Below are 18,559 nucleotides of genomic sequence, written 5' to 3'. Positions count from 1 at the left end.
AGACAAATGTGAATTCTGGAAAATGAGTTGGCTACTACAAATAAACACAAAGACAAATTAAAGATAAGTTCAAAGGATCTTGATGACATGCTGAAAAGTCAGAAACCTAATGGAGATATTAATGGACTTGGATTTGAAGTTGGAGAAAGTTCTGGTACTGCAAACACTCTAGATCAGAATAAACTGATAAGACAACCTAATGCTTTTAAATTCAATGTAAAATGTTTCAATTGCAACAAATATGGTCATAGAGAAAATCAGTGTAGATTTAGAAATAATCAGAATACAAACTCACCCACCGGTCACTATTCCAAATGCAACAAAGTTGGTCATAATTCAGAAAATTGTAGAATGAATGTGAAATATTATGTTTGTGGAAGATATGGACATTTATCTAACCAATGCATAACACAAATCGGCATAGGATATGGAAAGGCTATTCAGAGGAATAATGTGACTTGTTATGCTTGTAACAAGATTGGACATATTGCAAAATTTTGTAGAAGAAAGACTTCATCGACAAACAATAAAGGATCCAGTTTGAAAGGCAAAGAAAAGGTAGATGAAGTAAAGCAAGAATTTTCAGAACAATGGATTAAGAAGAGAGATCAAAAAGTTGATGAAACTATCCTTGCACTGGTAGAATAGAGTAATCCTCCACCAGTAGGAGATTCTTCATCCAACTAAGAAGCAACCCTTTGGGGGTATTGCAGCAAGTTGAAAATCATGCAGATTACCCTTGGTTGATGGTGAGAAGATAGATTTCTTCTTTACCGACAGATGTATTAAGTTTTCACTTAACCGGCAAGAATTTAGTGCGGTTGGTGGAAGATATGTCATTATAAATCATTTGATTTCCCTCATTTTCAATCTCACCAAGCATTCAAACTTTTTGTGAGCGTGAAATCGAGCAAAGGCATTCAAGGCAAAGGTGCGAAGTGATTTGTTCAGATACACAAAATATTTTCAAGCAGTAAAAGGTATGTTTCAATGGCCTCTTCTTCTGTTCCCAAGTTTATTGCAAACCCTACCATTATCGAGAACATTAAGAGATCTAGGCCCGTTTTCAAGATAATTCCCAAAAATGCTAAACAAGATGACTTTGTCGGGGCATTTTCGAAAATTTCTAAAGGTGTAGCATTTGCAAAAGACCCTAGGATTTATATACATTGCAATATAGAAGATATAGGTTCTAAGGAATTAATGAAAATGTTTAAAAAGGTCGTTTGTGATGAACATGGTATTGTTAAACCCGAATACAAGATTGTGGAAACTTTAGGTTTTGTGGAGATACTGAATATCCCTCAATTTCCAAAGGAAGTGGTAAGAATTGTATTGAGTAGAGCACATGGAGAATTCTTATGGTTGGATTCTGTTTGCAAGATAACCCGACAAGAAATTAGGGCAGTTACTAGTTTACCCTCAACCGGTAGTAGACCTGATAAGACAAAGAATATTCCCAACAACAAGGTGATAAGCCTAACTGGAGAAACATCTGACAATAGATCACTTCGAGTAAATGATATTAAGGACATCAATGTGAGATATGTAAGTATGGTTCTAGGATACAAGGCCACACATGCTAACAGGCTAAATTTTGTTTCTAGTCTCTGTATACACAGTGCTTATGAGATGGTAAACAACAATGCAATGATAGATGTGTGTGAATGGTTAAAAGATGAGCTTATTGACAATTTGAAAAAGATTCAGGGAGACAAGAAAGGCACATTCCGTTTTGGAAATCTGTTGGTATATTTGATTTTGTACTATGTTAAGGAGATCCCTAGTATAGGACTGAAAGACTTTGGTTATGATATACCGATAGGAAAACAACTATAGGAAGCTTTTACTGGCATAGGAACTGCTAGAGACAACAACATAACAGATTACTTTAAAACTTTCCAAGCTAAGATGTGAGCTAGAGAAAGGTTACCAAAGAGTGTAGTAGATAAGTATGACAAAGAAATTTGTTTTGTTATCAAAAGAGATGAGACATGGATGGAGGCAGTACTCCCTAGGACTATTTGGGTCACCGAGATGGGATATGAAGTAGATCTTACTATTCTGGAGACATATACCAAAGCTTTACTGGATACACTAAGAGAACCATCAGAAAAGGTCTTTGGTAGTGCTGAGACCATTGAGAGTAATGTAAACCTATTGAAGATAAAGATACTGGCATAGGGCCATCAGAGACAGAAAAACAGGTAGATAAATAAACTGAGGCAGAGGTACACACTAAAATAGTGAAATCAACAATCACAGACATTAAAATAGTCTGAGAAACCTTTGCAGGTTGAGATGCAAACCTAGGCTGATCCACCAAAGGAAAATGCAAGCAAAATGGTTACACCTGATGGAAGCATAGAGGTAATAAAGATAATTGGTCAGACATCCGGCACACCTGCGGGTGAATTCAGACCTACCAATGTTACAGAGGTACTTTTGGATTCAATCAAGAAGATAACGGATTGCAATCCATTGGCCTACAAGGCAATTGACAACACTTTACCTATTCTTAAATTGATTGCACCAAATTGTAACATAGCTCATATTAAGGATTCTTTAGGTAAATTGGACACATTGTCCAAATTTATTGCTGACAATATAATAACTATTGACAAGGTGAATGAGGACACAATCAAGGAGAGAGTTGAAAGGGAGAAAAACAAAATTCTTTGAAGACACTATAAAGAACCGTACAAAACACTTGAATACATTATTACCAGTACTTAACTCTACAATTTTGGAGTACAAAGAGCTCTATAGGGAAACATGAAAATCTCACCTTTTGACAGAGGACATAGATAAGGAGATCAGTAAAACACAAAAAGAAATCGATGACATAGCTGATAATATAATTGGTTCATCTAGACATATATCAGTTTTTGAGGAGAAATTAGAGAAACTTGAGAAAGAGAAAGCAAGGATAAGGTCAAATGCCTGAGAACTTAAAAATAAACTTGGTCCTAAGTTGGACAATCTTATCTCCTAGAGAATTGAAATATCTAAGGCATTACTTCAAGGATAGCGATCACCGGAAGAACACATGCACTATCTCACCGACACGATCCAACAGACTGAGGAAATCTTAAATGATAGCAAAAGGTTTATGCAAAGTCTAAATCTAGTTTTGGCAGATATTTTTCAGATTGTAACCAACCGGTTACAAACCTTGAGGTGAAATTTTTGCACTCATTTGACTATTTTTGACAACCTTTGTCATTGATGTCAAAGGGGGAATAGTGGAGAGAAAAATACTTATACAGAGAAGATCACTTGCTCAAGGGGAGCGCATCTTTTTGGAAAGTTTTTGGACTTCAGTTTTTGGGAACAGTTTTTGGATTTTTCTCATGAGTGTTGTCATCAATGCCAAAGGGGGAGATTGTTGGCATTCTACACTCTTATGAGAATAGTTGGTGTTGTCATTGATGGCAACCAACTGGCAATCATGTGGCAACCAATCGGCAATTACCGGCACCGGCAATAGACTTCTACATACACCGGTAGGCACTTCACCGGCAGCGCCAACAATGCATACCGACACTCAAGCTGACATGGAATAAACTTTTGTTTATTGTTTTATAATATAATTATCTCTTGTAAAATCCAACATGGCATATTGTAAAAGACTCATACATGTATGAGATCTTATAGGTCTTTTTGTATGATATATAGATGAGAAGTGTAAGGTAATTTTGTATAAGGTGATATAGTTGACAATGAAGGTTTTGGTTATTAACTGAGCTTAAACTAGTACTGAACCTCACATAGTTGATGCTGATTTGAAGTAGTACATTGTATTGGATTTTGATAATCCAATTTGTAAGTCAATGAGACTTCCATTTTGTAGTTGAGCAGTGAGCTCTAGGCTGCTAGCCTTCCTGCATGTGCAGGCCCCACATGTAAGTAATATTTATTCATTGACCAGTGAGTGAATATTGTGGGTCACAAATGCCACTGAGGTTTTTCCCACACCGAGTTTCCTCATTAAATATCTTGTGTTATGGTGTGTCCTCTATGTTGTCTCTATTATTCTTATTTGCTGCATTAATTCTTATTTACCGGTACACTGTTTTGGGATGCAAAGTTCTTAATAAGTATAAATATTATGTTAACCGGTTAGACACTGATTCACCCCCCCCCCCTCTCAGTATCTTTGGGACTGTCATTGATTCTAACAATCTTTGTGATTGATTTCTTCTCAACTTGAGAAGTGTCAATTGCCAAAAGTTTTGTTGGGGAATCAACTGTCGGTATGGTACTGGGTGTCTTATCAGTCTCCTTTTCCTTATCCTCTCTCGATGTATCTCTTTTCTCATCCTCTTTTGCACCAGTGGCTTCGCCACTTGGTGCACTATTTGTTACTATTGGTGGAGTATTATCCACAATATTATCACTATCATGTTCAGTACCTATATTACCTTCCTCAGACTGTACAAATGTTGTCTCTATCGGTTTAGTCTGTACATTCTCATCAATTTTAGGATTATCTACCAGTTCATTCAAAGTTTGATCTAAACTTCCCAAAATTCCTTTCCCTTTAGATTTGTCCAAAATGGTGGGAGTTGTTGCCTTAGAAAATTCTTCTTGAGAAGTAAGGAAATCAGGATTCTTTTGGAAGAATTTAGCCCAACCATCTCTAGTCTCATTTATTATTTCATTGACTCTACCCATCATTAAGCTTATTTGTCAGGCTTTGCTGCTAAAGATTGTTCTATTTGCAACTTCTATACATATTTTGATTTCCTCATTATTTATAGTACCACAAACGCCCAAAAGTTCAACTTCTTTAATCTCTTTGTCCCTCTTGATTGCATCTAATTTCCTTGCATCTAACTTATTATACAATGATAAAGGAATTTCCTTCAAAATCTCTACCAAAGCCTTCTTATATATGTCTAAATGTAACAAAATTTCTTCTTCTATTTCATTTTGTTCATTGTCATCTAAATGCTCATATAAATTTAACACATTCTTCAAAATTCCATCTTTAGTTACCTCGTCAATTAATTCTGCACAAGTCATATTACCAGATTCAGTTGCTTCATCACTCTTACTCTTCTTCTTGTTGGGGGTTGCAAGAGTAGATGGAGCAAGCTTCCTCTTCTGAATAGGTTTCCTTGCCGAAGGTGTGGATGTTGTTGTCACCTTTCTTACTAGCTTCATCCTTGGCTCTACCTTCTTCTCTTCTATCAGAGGCTTGTCAGCTTTCTTCCTTTGTACCCTTCTAAATAAAAGAGGTTGATTATCCTTTGCATCAGAGTCAGAAGTGATAGGAGATATTAAGGTTGCTGGCCTCTTTACCTCAAGAGCACTTTTCACTACAGTTGTTGCAGCTGCCATTGTCGGTTGATCTACCGGTTTAGATCCAGAACCTAGTTCTATATCTATCATGTGAATTACATTTTGAACGAAGGCAGACATTTTTTCTATTTTCTTTTCCCTCCTTTTCTTATTGAAGCCAATTTTGACTTAAAGAGCCTTCTCCTCTACAGTACCAAAGTGTTCAGCCTTATCATCCAAAGGAGCATCAATCAACATTTTAGCATATAGTTCCAAGATGGTGTCATCAACTTTATAACCCAATTTAGTGACCCATATTGTTCTAGGTTCCACTGCTTCCATGAGTGTCTCATCTATTTTTACCATGAAGTAGATATCAATGGATTATTTCTCCATAATGTATTTGGAGATTCTCTCCCTCAGTCTCATGTTCTCTTGAAAAGTTTTAAAGTAGCCCCATAACTTCTCATCCCTGTTGCTGCCAAGACTGGTGATTGCATCTTTAATCTACATACCTACTGGTATGTCATGATCCCAACATTTCTTTCCCAAACCCGGTAGCTCATTCATGAAATATAACATCAAGCAAACAATAAGATTGCCAAACTGGAATGTTCCTTTCTTAACACCTTTGATCTTGCCAAGATTTAACATTAATTCACTTCTTAACCATTCACAGAAATCATACTTTCTATTTTTGTTTATCATTTGATATGCAACATGGATACAGGAACTCGCAACAAAGTTCAATCAACTTGATTGAGTTAACTTGTAGTCGATGATCATGTTGGCCAATTTCATATTTGTATCTTTAATGGTGCTTATCCTCATCAGCCTTCCATCATGGGTTGCATCGGTGAGCTTTGCAACCTCAGTGTTGCAGATCTTCTTCCCTGGTTCCTGTCCAACTTTGGGTAAGCCAGTGACCGCCTGAATTTATTCTTTGGTGATCATGTGAGGCCGGTCCAGCCAGATGAATTCATTATGGACCTTGCTCAGAACATATCTAATCATTTCATCCTTGAATTTTGGTATGTACATGATTTTGGTTAACCCTACATCTTCAATGATTTGATATTCCGGCTTGATTGTTCTGAAGCTGCCTAGTATCATAGATTGATACATTCCCTTGATTTCCTCAGTTCCTAAATCCTCCAAGGTGCAATGAATATAGGCCTTGACATATTTCACATAAACTACGCCATCGAGAACCCTCAAAAATGCGCCAGTAGAGTCTTCCTTCATTGCAATTTGAGGAACTTCCTTGAAAATAGGTCTAAGCCTATCCTTAACCTCAACAATAGTAGGATTCGCAATGAAAGTAGGAGCAGATGATGATCGGAATGCCATTTCAAAGAAATACCTAGATAACGATCACCGGTTGAAATATCTTGATCACTTCTCAGATAACTGTTGGAAATATTTTCAGAATTCCTTTTCTCGCTTTTGATCGCCTGTGATTCACCTTTGCTTCACTCTAGTTTTCTCAAGTGCTAGGTGAGTGAAAATGAGTCCATTTTCCCTTTTTATCAACGAGTAAACCCTAATCCTTTACTATCATAAATGCTTAGTGGTGTACCCTACCGAATGTCGGTTTCACAGTTTTATGCTAGATAAACCTCCATCAATGATCAATACAACTCTCCAGATCTCTTTCCAGATCTCTTCCAGGGAATTTGCATGATTTACAATGAATTTGTTAACCCCTAAGGCACATTCCTCAGTTACCAGTTGGATTTCCTGTCGGTGCAGGAATGCTCTATTCTACCAGTGGAGTCACTGGTATATTTATCGGTGTAGATGCATATCCACTTGGTTCTTGAGACTTTCTAACCCATCTCTTGGTGTGATCTTTTTGTATTTCATCTACCTTTTTCTTTCCTTTCTCATTTTCTTTGTCATTGCTAACTGGGTTAGTCTTGCTTCTACAGTACTTAGCAATATGACCTATTTTGTTGCATGCATAACATGTAACATTGTTCTTTTGAATTGCTTTGATATATCCGGTGTCATTCCTTGGCCTACATTGATTAGCCAAATGCCCAAACTTTCCACATGCATGACACTTAACATTCATTCTACAATCTTTTGACTTATGACCATATTTCTTGCAATTTGTGCATTGACCGGGAACTGAATTGTAGTTTTGATTTGCTCTATTTCTACATTGTTTAGCCATATGCCCAAATTTATTACAAACAAAACATCTACCATTGAATTTGTAAGCATTAGATTGCCTTACCATTTTCCTCTGGTCTAATGAGTTCTGCATACTAGTTGTCTGATATTCATTTGCAGTACTAGAGCTTTCACCTTGTACAAATCCAAGTCCTCTAGAATCTTCACTCTGCCTTTGTCTTTTCATTAAATCATCCAACTGTGTAGCACTAATCCTGAATTTTTCTTTATGATCACTTGCAGTAGTCAGATCATCTCTCAGAGTCATTATTTATCTTTCAAGCTCCTGTTCATTATTCCGGGATTGTACCAAATAAGTTCTCAACAGATTATTCTCATGAGCCAATCTGCCACATTCTGCAAATATATAGCAAGATTTTATTCCTTCTTCTTTTTGTCCTCAATATCTTTTGACATCCTCATAGTTAGGTCTTGCATTTCATTCTTCATGAGCATGTTTGCTTGACTCAGTTTCTGACATTGTTCCTTAAATGCATTTTTCTCTTCATCATCCTAGTTTTGCAAAAGTTCCTTCCTCCTAGCTTGAGTTGATGATAACCTTTCTTGTAGAACAAGAATGAATTCATTAGTATAATTCAATTCATCTTGTAGCTTTAAGCTCGTAATCCTTTCAGTATCATAATCATCAAGTTCCATCTCAAGTTGCTTCTCCATAGCCATGTTCAATGATTTCAGTTTCAGGATTTTCCTCAAGTTGTTAAACTTCCTTCGAGGAACCAGGCTATGATACCAATTGTTGGAATACAATTAATCCAAGAACACTGAGAGGGGGGGTGAATCAGTGTTATGTCGGTAAAACAATATTTTAACTTTTTTATAACATACACATATAAACCGGTAAATGAAGAAATATATAACATGAAGTAAATAAACCAGCCACATGAATGAACACCATAACACACATAATTTTATACATGGAAAATATCAAAGAGGAAAAACCACGGTGGGATTTGTGACCCACAATATCAATTCACTGGCCATATGAAAGATATTACATAGCATGGAGGCTTGCACATACAAGAAGGCACACTACCTAGAGCACACTACTCAACACAAAAGAGTCTCACTAACTACAAGCTTCTGTTGAGATAAAACAATAATGGTGAACTCATAAAATGCATCTAAAATACCAAAAAGAGTTTCGGTTATAACTCTGCTTTGTACCGGTTCATAAACCTTGAACCATTTTACCTGTATCTCCTTTCCTCCAATAATGTTTTACAAACCATCTACTAATCATTGCATGATATTACTTTCGCATACAAATGACCTACATACATATCCTTCGCATCACTTTATTCTCCTACCTTGTCATATATCAAAATGACCTAACAGATTGACTTATATACCCTCTACAAACAATATGCCTTATGTCGGCTTACAACACATTAAAAAAGATATTCAATGTCGGTCCTATACAATAATTACAAAATGATTTTACAAATAAAACTTCTCGGATCCTAGACTGATGTCGGCTTCACTAAGGTGCCGGATGCTGGTGTTGGTGTCGATGATGACCCTAAATACTCCAATGTCGATATCTGCCGGTGTATGCTTCCAATGCCGATATTTGTTGGTATATGTCTTCTAGATAATCTTGTTGCCATCAATGACAACATATGAATCCAATGAGTGTCAATCGCCAACATATTCAAAGACAAAGCTATTGCAATATCACAAGTAAGGTGTAACACTAAGGTAGGGTTGTTGCGATATGACGATAGCCTTGGACAAAAGTTATCGCCAAAATATGAGACGCTAGCAGTTATGAAAAGGTGCTTTTGTGATATAGCGATAAAGGTAAAATTATGTGTTGCTATACCATAGAAAGCAATAACATGATGGAAATGAAGATTGTGATAACACTGTGATTCTTATCACAATTTCGCAGTAGTAAGAGATCGTTAAAGGGGAGCTTGTGATATAATGAAAAGTTAGGAAATGAGCTTGTTTGAGGTGATGTCAACACGTCATAACTCCAATTTTAAAAAGGTGGTGGAGTTGTTAAATCCATTACAGTGGTACGAATGAATTAAATGAGAAATGACCCTCACAGGTTGCCATTAAAAAATTAAATTCTCTCTTGCGAAATTCATTCAAAACTTGAAGATTTCATAGTGCGAGCTTTGCAACAAAGGGAAAAGATCCCAATCACTTGTGATCTCACTAGTAAGTACTCCATTTCTTCTGAATATTCTAGAATAGTGAATTCAAGTACAAGATCAACTAGATTTATAGTAGAAGAACAAAATGCCAAAAAAGGGTCAGGAATGGACAGTTCAAAAAGGGGTAAGGGTTCAGAGAAAAAAACTCAAACATCTGACCTTGTGGATAAAAAGAAGCCACTCCAAAAATATTTATTAGATGCTTTGCTTGGGTCAAAGGACACTAGAGAAAACAAGGTGTTCAAAGATAGGATGGACCTGGTTGTAGGGATTCTTTGATTCCCATGGCTGGTAGGGATTTATTTTGGTACTTCTATAAAAACTGAGATGGCAAAATCCCAGTATTAAATCCCTGGACCTTGGATATGGAAAAAATAATAGTGCCAAATGTTTTCATTGATGTTGAGTTGATCCAAGTACTGGCTGATAATTATCACCCTGTAACTCGGACAGTAAGGATGCTTAGTGGGAACCCATTGTTGGTGGTTACAAAATCAGCAATTGTTGACTGCTTTATGTTGAACAAACAAGCCTTGAGAAGGGTTGATTTGGAGTAGTTTGAAATAGATTGCACTAGGTTGAGAAAGACCTTTAGGAAAGATGAGCTCCCATACTACTAAAAGAGGGGCATAAATAACCAACCCATGGAAATAACGAGCAATGAACCTTTCTTGTTGATGAGTTTCTGGTTTACTTTCAAAGAACATACTTTTCCTTATGTCAAATAATAGGAGAGGATGCTAGGGCTAAAATGTTAGTTTCCTTGATGTATATGGCAATGAGGATTTAGAACTCTGAGTTGAATCTTAAATTTGACGTTGCCTTGGAATTGGAGAAGAAAATTCATACCCAACTTGTGACATGGAAGGAGAAGAAAGGATGTGATTTTTGTCATTATTATTTATTATTTTATTTGATCATGTACCAGAATAGACAAGCCTTTGGCCAAAAGTTGAAATTGGGGATGGTGGACAAAGATGGAAACAAATTTCCTATTTAGTTATGGTGTTATATAAGGGATAAATGGTGCAGAGATAAGAGCTATAAAAAATTTCATGATACATTTGTTGTTGTGATTTTTTGTTCCTTGAATCACCAAGTTGAAAGGTTGTCATTGAAAATGACAAAGGTAATGAGGCCATTGGCCCTGGACCCTAAAAGGACACACACATAACTTTTCTGACTAGTTTTATATGGGATAATACACTCTTATCAGAGTATATGGGTGTCCTTGGGCTCCTCATCAACTACCTGTGTTTGTGTCAAATAGAATTGCATTTTTAGAATTTATGTGGAAAATAATGTGGCTAGAAAAGGAGGTTATTGAGAAAAGAAAGAAGGTGACATTTTTGCCCCATGTAACCAAATGTGTAGAATTCTTCATAGGATCAAATGTTCTTGAAAAGTTATAAGGCTACATAAAAATAAACTATTCTTTGAAATCAAGTCAACAGAGGATGTGTGACCTTGAAAGTCACATCAATAATATTAGTAGAGCTACAACACATGAAGTGTTAATAGATGAAGACTTGATTAGAAATTGTGTCACATTTTATGAAATTATTCAGAGAAAAAAGAAATGGGATATATTGATGCGACTGGAAGAAGAGAAGAAGAAAAGGGATCCAAGTTTCCCTAGATTTTTTGAAGAGGAAACTGATAAATTGAAGAAAATTGATATGTGCATAGATAATTTTGAGAAGTTATATGGAAAGTCAGCGAGTGGTGGGTCTCCACCAAAGAAGGTTAAATTTCCATTGAAGAAATCCCAAAGGGTTGTAATTCATGATATATTAGATGAGGAATCACTACACAAAGCCTCACCTAGCTCATCCCCATCGAAGAAACAGAGGAAGAATGACTCTGAGTCCTTAGTGCCATATGAGGATATAGAAGGAGGAGGTGACACTAATAAAGCCATTAGTGCACTAAAAGCTTTGAAGGGTGATGAGGAGTTGGAGCAGCCACAAAGATCCACATTGAGGTATGAAGAGGAAGTGCGGCTATGAAGCTCATATTGAAGAAGATGCAGAGCCGGCAAACCATGTAGATGAAAGGGTGTCCATTTTATTAAGATTCATGAAAGATGATCTATTCATTACTACTCCCAAGTTCACAAACTTTTTGATGAACATGAAGACGAAATAGTTTGAGGAGAGAAAGAAGAAGAACTTGATGGGTGTGGATGAGTCAAAACATGATATGGTGATAGCACAAACCTTCAAAGAAATAAAGTTTAATGAAATAAACATTACTCCAGCATAGGCAAGAGAAATGGTCATGAAAAGTAATATGTTAATTATTCCTGGGATATCATTAAAGCAGATGTTTTTGTTCGATCAAGTAAGACATCAGGTTGGTCCAATGTTGGTAGTAGAATTTGATTCTGAAGAAGGAGTAAGTGGCACTGGGTACAATCCAAGAGAAGAGGTTCTAGCTACATGGGTGAATTTCAAGAGTACCAATAAACCCAAACTGGTGGATATTATTAAAGAGACAAGAGGCACAACTATCCTAAAGACCTTGAAAGATACTTCACCATTGGAGCCGGCCACAATAACCATGTACTCTGTTATGTTCACCAGAGATGTGGTGAAAAATATGCAACAAAAATTAGTTGAACTTGAAAAGGGACATGTTGAAATGAATGAGGAAATAAATTGTTTATGTGTTGAGAATCTCATGTTAAAAGACAAGACTAAAGGACAATCAGAAAGCCAAAGCAAAGTCATTGTCTTGCATAGACATGCTACATCCAAGACAGTAGAGGGAACTGAAGACAGTGAGGGATGGCTTGAGGAGAGACAAAAGTATGAGAAAGAAAACAAAGAATTAAAAAGGGCCAATGAGAAAGTTTTACAAAAGAGACCACATCAAATCCCGAGAATTTTTGAGCAAATATTGACATATAGAGTAAAAATTGTTATTGATAAATTTGATGATGTCTATAAGGGCTATGAGTCCTTGCTAAAACTGTTGGATACATTCAAAGAAAATAAACCTATATTGGAGGCATTATAAAAAATTTTGCAGTTGGCTTATCATACTCTTGTCACTTTGTGCAAAGTTATACATAGGGACCCAGCTACTCCACCTGCTATAAGAAGTGCCAGGAGAATGGTGAATATGGTTGCTGAAGAACTTAGGTATGATTTTCATGAAGAATTAAAGGTGAAGGCCAAAATAGAATCTTTTTCACACATTCAAGCATTGGATCATACCATAAAATATTGATAAAGATAAACATATACAAGATTTTGGTGATTGAAGGAGTGACTTCTACCAAATTATGCCTAAAGTTATATAACGCATGAAGGAGGAAAATGATACAAATGTTTAAACTGTCTACTTATTCGTGGATAGGATTGTGACACTGGATATCGAATATACAAGATCATCATAGAGGTACGAGCAATGATAGACAATGTTGGGATTTGTGATGTTTGTGTTGTGATTGTCATTGATGGACACACACTTGTATTGAGAGATCCCCTTTACATGTATGAGCTAGAGCTCAACCGGTATTTGTTCCAACTGGTATGTTGTATTCTAGTCTTTAGACTAGTGGTGATTTTGCAAAATGTGTTTCCTGGTCTGAAGCAGTATATCAACCTCATGCGGTTGGTAGATCTCAAGCAGTTCAAGGGAGCGAAGTGGCACAACACATTCTTACCAGTCTTCATTTTTGTCAAACCGGCAACCGATATTTTGTATGAACCGGTAATACTATGTGATGAGTTACCAACTGGCATTTTGTGATGAGTTACCAATCCACCGATTGTTTGATGGTGCCGACACATTGACGGTGCTTTTTGTGTCGTGTTACTGAGTATGTCTAGATTCATTGAACCTAAGAAATTGTAATGTAATCCTATTGGACCAACATGAAATCAGATTCCTTTAAAAGGACATCAAGTCTAGGGTTTTATGTTGTTGCTGAAAGGGTTAATGTCATGCTAGGGTTTAAGGTGGATGTTGAGTTGTTGTAAGAACGATATTATCTGAGAAGATCAATTTGTAACTGAGAGAGAGATAGAGAAGACTGAAGTAATGCTGGAATGCATTAACTATGAGCAATACTGGATCTAACCAAGCAGTTTGTGCTATTAGATAGATCAAACACTTGTTGATTACTCACATCTTTGACAAGTCTGTAGCCCTTAATAGGGTAGGCCTCAAATCCTTTGTAAAATCCTCTAACAAGGTGGTTCACTTCTATGAATCTAAAATCCTCTAACAAGGTAGTCTTTAATCGGACTTATCTCCTAACAGAGATTGAGATTCCTAACAGGATCTGTTCTGGTGAAGAACATTGTAAGACCTTAACTGGTCTGGTTTCTGTTCTGTAGATAGTGACTTGTGAGTTCCATCTCACCATGGTTTTTCCCAGTTGGGTTTCCACGTCAAATATCTTGTGTTATGGTTGTATTTCTTTTGTGGGTGAATGCTTTATTTGCATTTTAGTTTGCATGTGTGGTAACCAGTCTGTCTGTTAGACTATTTTACTGGTTTATCTTTAGACTATGTAAGTGTTTTAGTGCAGTGGTTTTTGGCATACTAATTCACCCCCCCCCCTCTTAGTATTCATCAATTGGTATCAGAGCCTACCTTTCTATAAGTTTAACCACTTGGAAAGAGGTATGGGGGAATACACCATGAGGGAACTTACTCAATGGTTCACTAAGTTTGAGCAAGCCTACGATAATCTTATGGTCAAATACAAGGCATCTCAAGAAAAAAGGAGAGAACATGCAGAAAAGCTGATGGAGCTATCTAAAAGTAGTTCTGAAGATGAAGCTAATATGGAAGCCATGATAGCAGAAGTAAATAAGTTGAATGAATCAAACTCCAACCTGAGAAAGGAGTTGGAAGGACTGACTATTCGGTTTAGTCAAGAGCTTGAGAACCATAGGAAAGCTGAAGATCGGATAAAGGATAGACATCATGAGATCTCCAAGTTGAAACAAGAGATTAGTGCACTGTCTACTCGCCTTCATGAGAGCAGAATGGAAAAGGAGGACATGCAAGGTGAACTGAACATAGCCATCTCTGAAAATGCAAGTCTAATGGAGACAAATACTACTATTTCCAAAGAACTCTCTGAGTCAAAGGAAATACTTGCTAAGTTTGGCAAAAGCACTGTCAAGCTAGAGCAAAAGCTTGAGTCATCTAGACCGGCAAAGAATACCAATGGTCTTGGTTTCTCTGGACATGAGGAAGGAGAATCCTTAGGAACAAATGCTAAAGCATCAAAGAAGCAACCGACACTCAAAGGAAAAGGTAAGAAAAAATTCAAACCTGTTTGCTTTAACTGTCTTAAAGAAGGACACACTGCCAATGTATGTAGGAGCAAAGCCTACAATAATTTTCCATATTTTATCAACAATGTACCTAGATCCAACAAGTTCAATGGTCATTTTTATGCATGCAACAAGTTTGGGCATAGAGCATTTGAATGCAGATCTATGATGAATAACACTGGAAGATATCCTCAAAGGACCCAAGGAACTGGTCCTGAACCTTTTGTGAAATGGAACCACAACCGGTTTAATGTCTTCAATCATCAGTCAAGAAGTGATGGCCATCAAGCGGCAACCGGATGGAGAGAAAATTGTATGATCTGCCATGGTCATGGTCACACTGCTGCAAATGTAGAAGGAAGAATGGAAACATGTACAATGGACCTTGGAGAGCACTTGGACTTGTTTGCTATCACTGCAACAAACCGAGTGACATTGCAAGATTCTACAGAAGCAAAAAAAGTATATCTGATGATATACCGGTCACTCAAGAAGGAGAAATAGATGTTGAAACAGTTCAAATGGACATGAACAAAACCTGGAGGAAGAAACCAACAATGTTGGAAGAGGAACCGGTTTCTGCACCTAGTGTGGAAATATCGGAACCGGCAAACTAAGCCTCAAAAGGCTTAGGGGGAGCAAACAGCGAAATGTTTTCGAACCCCCGGTTTACACCGGTAAAAGACCATAACCAGTATGCGATACCTATCGCTTGGCAGAAGACCGGAAATGGTAAAAAGGAAAATTAGGGTTTACACCCTAATAGAGGAGCATTAATGGCGGTAGGTGAGAGACATGTATAAAAACATTTTTCATATCATTTCTCACTATCTGTTTTCAAGCAAAGAAAAGTTTTCAAGTGCAGAGTGAAGAAAAGGTGATTTGAGCTAAGATTTCAAGAAATTGGTAAACCATGAAAGAGATTCAAATCCAGTTTGTAAGCGGTAGTGGAGAAGACAAAGCGGTGATTTGGCAACTGATGGAGAGTGGAGTGAAGCAGAATCCGCATATCATACTAGTTTGAGTACATCAATTGAGTCGGAAAGTTTTATTCAAAGGAAGTTCAAATATAATGCCTTATCTCAAGCACCGGCTGGAGTCATAGTTGAAGAGGGAATTTCTGATTATATTGATTGCAAAATAGAAGACCTAGGGTCTTTAGCTATTCACACCCAGTTAGGTCTATTTTGCGGCAAGGACAAAAAGATCAAACTGGAGTTCAGTATCTTAGAGAAGAAGAAACTCCATAATGCAGTATATTTTCTAGAAGATTTTACGGAGGATCACATCAGGATCATTTTGAGCAGAGTCCACGATGACAAGATGTACCTGGAGAGGATGCATGATATTACGCCTCAGGCAATTCATGCAGTCACCGATTTTTGCAATATAGGGGAAGTGCCAGCCCTAAGAACGGTAAGCAAAATCGAAAGGGCCAAGATCACCAGTTCAACAAGTGACTCACGGGGTATGACAGCTAATCCTATCAAGGATGATCTGGTGAAATACGCCTACATGGTGATAGGCTACAAAATGTTTTCAGCCAGGAGGATTAATTTTGTATCTGCTGTAGCGGTAAATGTCGCTTACTGGATGATTAAAGAGGATAAATCATTTGACCTATGCACCGATATGTAGAGGCAACTCCTGTTGAATCTAAAGGCAATCAAACAGGACAATTCACTGAGGTTTAAGTTTGGACAACTACTGATAGGGTTGTTCTTCTATTTCCAGGGCTACTTTCCTGGAGTAGGAGATGTCTAGTGGTCTCCTGATCAACCGGTAACCAAGTAGATTAAGGAAAGCATACAAGCCATTGGAACCGGTTACCCTGAAGTACTGAACAAATATTTTGATGAGTTCAGAAGAAAGATGAGTCAAAGGGTAAGAATCTTAGGTGATATAGTAAAGAAATATGAAGATGACATCTGTTTCATCATTCAAGTGGACAAATGCTTAATGGAGGCTGTTGAGCCTAGAATGGAGGAAGTGGAGCCAATGGGCTATGAGGTGATGTATGACATGCTGGAAGGGTATGCCTCAACCCTTATTGCCTCACCTCTTGATCCAAAGGATAAAAGGACTGGAACCTACTTGGAGATGATTGCACCGGCTGAAGAACCATCTATTAAGAAAGGAAAAGAACCGGCAGCAAAGAAAGCCAAGGCAGTGCCTGCAGCATCGGCATCGGCTACCACTGCAACTCCAAGAGTGACCAAGCGGTCATCGGCAAAGAAGAAACTAGAGGTAACACCGGCAAAAGTCTTCGAAAGAAAAAGGAAGACTAAGACAAATGAACCAGACTCTGAAGAAACCGAGTCTGATGAAAAGCCAAAGAAGGCCAGACAAACAAAGAAGATGAAGAAGAATGAACCGGCAGCATCCGCATCGGTAAATATTGACATCTCCTTATACAAACCTTTGACACATTTTCAAAGGACAGTTAAGAATATTAGGAGAAAATTACTTCATGATTTAGTAGATTATTATGATGATTTCAGTGATGAGGAGAAGGAAGAAATATTACAGGAAATCATTATTTATTTGTGCAAGAATGACCAGTCGCCATCAGAGATTAAATCTCAGACACCGACTTCTTTATTTAAAGAATTAGATAATAAATGGTGCATTGTCATTGAAAAAGAATAGGAGATTAGGGAGAAAGTCTTTTCACAGTACTTTTCCGATCTCTCAAATTCAAAATTGTTTGATGTGTTGGATCAAAATAAAGGTCTCTTCTTCACAAGGAGAAGAAGACACTAGCTATTGGAGGGAAGAATTGATGATGTGGAAAAAGACACTCATCAGCGCATGAATCATGTTGTTGTAGCTCACAAAGAATGAATGGCCAACCTCCAAGCGAAAAAAGAACCGGTTATTTCCAAACCGGATGAGGTTTTTGATGAGGAAGGAAACCTGGTTGAAGAACCAATTGACACTATCGATGTTGATGCCCTGGATGTAGAAGATGTCACTCAAGACATACCTTCTAAGGGAACTGAACAGAGGCAACAAGCCGAACAGGTTGGTGAGTGGGCTAAGGACACATAGGAAGCAGCTAAGGAATGGGAAGAGAAGAAGAAGAGGGATGAAGATGAGAAAAAGAAGAAAGAGGAAGAGAAGAGAAAAGAGGAAGAGGAGAAACGAAAAGATGAAGAGAAGAAGAAGCAAGAAGATGATAGGAAGAAGAAAGAAGAAGAGGATAAGGAAGAAAAGAGAAAGAAGGAAGAGGAAGAGAAGAAGAAGAAGGAAGAGGAAGAATAGAAGAAGAGGGAAGAGGAAGAACGGAAGAAGAAGGAAGAGGAAGCAAAGAAGAAGGAAGAAGTAGAGAAGAAGAAGAAAGAAGAGGAAGACAAGAAGAAGATGGAAGAGGAAGAAAAGAAAAAGAGGGAAGAGAAAGAGAAAGAAGAGAAGGAGAGGAAAAAGAAAGAAAAAGAAGACAAGGAACAAGAACAGAAGAAAGAAGCAGAGAAAAGAAAGAAGGCAGAAGTAGATAAGGCAGTTGAAGCAATGAAGAGCACACAAATGCAGACTCCTAAGGCAACCGGGAACCAAGCCAAACTAGTTGATATCTCGAGTCCTATTGATCTCCAATCTGCAAGTGAGTCA

This window comes from Cryptomeria japonica, chromosome 10 (genome assembly GCF_030272615.1).
Source record: "Cryptomeria japonica chromosome 10, Sugi_1.0, whole genome shotgun sequence".
Lineage (NCBI taxonomy): Eukaryota > Viridiplantae > Streptophyta > Pinopsida > Cupressales > Cupressaceae > Cryptomeria > Cryptomeria japonica.
This window is presented reverse-complemented; position numbering follows the sequence as displayed.